This window comes from Chaetura pelagica, unplaced genomic scaffold, assembly GCF_000747805.2.
Source record: "Chaetura pelagica isolate M959 unplaced genomic scaffold, ChaPel_1.0 scaffold31, whole genome shotgun sequence".
Classification (NCBI taxonomy): domain Eukaryota; kingdom Metazoa; phylum Chordata; class Aves; order Apodiformes; family Apodidae; genus Chaetura; species Chaetura pelagica.
Window position 1 is genome coordinate 3,100,299 of NW_009952481.1, and position 2,851 is coordinate 3,103,149.

Consider the following 2,851-nt stretch of genomic DNA (forward strand, 5'->3'; position numbering starts at 1 on the left):
TGTTTGAAACCCCCAATAAGATCCCAGATGTACTAGACAGCAGAGCGAGGCCTTGTTTCCTGTCTTTCCTCACTGTCTTCCCTTTTGTTGTGGCTTTTTGTCTACAGGAGACACCCCAGCCCCTGCTGTGGTCTTTGGGTGTTGGGGATTTTGGTTTGAGTCTCCTCAAGCAGGAGAGGGAACCAAAGGAGGGAGCCACATCTGGAACAGGGACTCAGTGCGTGGCAAGTGGGGAGTTCTAGATTAGTAAGACAGAGCCTCTGTGGCTCAGGTAATGCAGGGCCAGGCAGCAGCAGGTTGCACAATCAGTTGGAGACTGAGACTGGGCTCTAGTTTCCCATTCTAGATGCTGGGGTCTTTCTTAAATTCAGTTGCGTAAACTAAGTTTTTTGAAACAGCTCTTTTTGCTGACTTTCCAGATCAGTGAGTTGGTGTCCTTTCCAAGGCAGCCCGGCTGAATTCTTCAGAGAGTGTGTACATGAAATCTGAAAGAATTATTGAGCTCTAGTTTGAGGGAGATGAACCCTGAAAATAAATTCTTAAAAATAATGGGCTCTTTGTTTCTGGTAAAGTCTAAGTTCCTTGCCTGCAAATGCAGAATTATACAAGTTCATATGTTATATGATGAAATGCAGATTTTTGTGTTCGATGGTAATTTCTAGTCAGATCTTGCAAGTATTATTATCTGGAAAAAAAGTCTATTACTGAAAAAAAATGTAACAAAACAAAAACAAACATTCTGAAATTGTTTTTATTTCCACCCTGTGAACAATCTCAGAAAAAAATTTTCTGTTAATAAAAGACACAAATAGCTCAGCCTGCTGATGCTGAGGACTGTAGGGAGATCTGACTTTCACAATGAGAAAGGGTGCCCTGAGCAGTAAAGTGCATGTATGATCTGACCAGGAATGATCTGCTCAGATCTTAAAAATTCTAATGAAAGAAATCTTACTGTGAAGAAAGTCACCATTTGATCCCTTTGTCCTATTAGTATGACCCAATCGTATTTAGACCAAACCAGATCCTTCTGGACTCTTCCTGATCCTCTGGAGAGGTCAGATCACAGAATACAGATATGTGATTTAATTTCCCATAGCTAAGTGGAGTATTTATGAATGTCACTTTATGATTATTAACTCCCAGCTGGCAATGGCTTCTTGGAAGGATATGCATAGTAATTTATCCCATTTTGACATTTCAGTGGCTGCACCATTAAAAGATATCTTTCCATATTCAAAGCTAAGCAATCCATCACTCAGTTAACTGAAAAATGTGCCAGCAGAAAGCCCAAAACCCTTGCAGATAGAGGTAGAGAATCCTTAGAGGCCTTTATCCCATTACACAAAACCACAGAGAAATGTTCCTCTTATTGCTGATGTGCTGTAGACAGGTTACAATTTGTCCCTGCAATTGAGAAACCACGTGTTAAACATTTTTTAGATTAGTGCCATTGTGCATTTTAGCTCTAGCGGAATATTAAGTTAACTTGTGCTGATGTTGCCATAAACAACATACAAGGGCTACTTTGAGTATTCCCAAAATGAAGAGTCATGTTTCCAGACTGTTGTAAACCAATAAATGTCTGGGTTTTTATACCTGCTTCTTCTTGTGATGGATAGAAAAAGGTGCTTTATGTGTCAGCCCTGACATACAGGTGAACCTACTCTCTTCTAGTGAGATAAATGCATGATCAGGTGGGATGCTTGAAACTCCAAGGAGCTTAACTGTGCTTTGTATCTGGATGTCAGCAGGGAGAGCAGTAGCTCTCTTTATTAGACAATTTCTCTGTCTAATCTCTGCTGCCCTCTGGCAAACCTCTTGTCCTTGCTTCTCTGTTTCTCTCTGTAGATCCCAGAGAGGCAATTCCAAAACTTTGGGGAGGACAAGGTTGTCTCCTGATGCATTATGGATTCAGCTGTTGTGCTTCTATCCCAGTGGCCACTCCACCTTTAATACAGGTAGATATATCTGCATCTTCCACAAGCTGACTCGTGGAAGCCCTGTCATGTTTAATTGATTGGTGGTTTTTTTGGTGTTGTGGGTTTGTGGGGGGTTTTTTTTGGGGGGTGGGGTTAGTTTTAACAGCTGCCTTCTGTGCATCTCAGAGTGTTTTCCTGTTTGCAGAAGAGCTTTGTGACCCACTGGAAGGATATTGAGAGGGATTCAGATACGTTGTGGATTAAAATTAATTGCGTGGCCCAGATGATTCACTTTGAATGTCAGAATGTCCCTGGCTGTCCCAGTCTGAGTGCATGCTCTTTGTAGTAATTTATTGTAAGATGTTCATGCATGCCTTGCTCCAGAGGCTCTCCTTTGTGAAAAAACTTAGTTTTGATACAAGTCCAAATACAGCTTGTTTTGTAGGAGCACACTCCACCACAGCAGCTAACAAGGCATCAGCCACAAGCAGACAACTGTGAAGGAGCATTTCTGTACAAAGAGGATAGACTACACTAGTGTGTAAGAAAGGCTGAGTGTTTTTTGGAAATATTCTCAGCACCAAGCAATATGTGCTGGGTATTTTTAAATAAGCATAGCCTCTAGAAAGACTTAATTTTTGTGGCAGCAGTTGACCACACTCAGATTTGAGGGCCAGTGCTTTGCCATAATTGAGTGTGCAATTAAGAAACAGCAGAGAAGGCTAAGGCAATTAATGAAATTACACAAGGCATGAGCTGAAGGCCTGAAATGGGTTTTCCAAGACCATATAGTTTTGGCCTACTCTAACAAGGGAAAAGTCAGGCTTGGTCAACTAATATTCTTTTAACAGAAGGTTGGCAGGGACTGTGTTCGGACACAATAGAAAAAAAATGCCAGAGCAAAACTGACTGACTGTGTAATGGTTCCTACA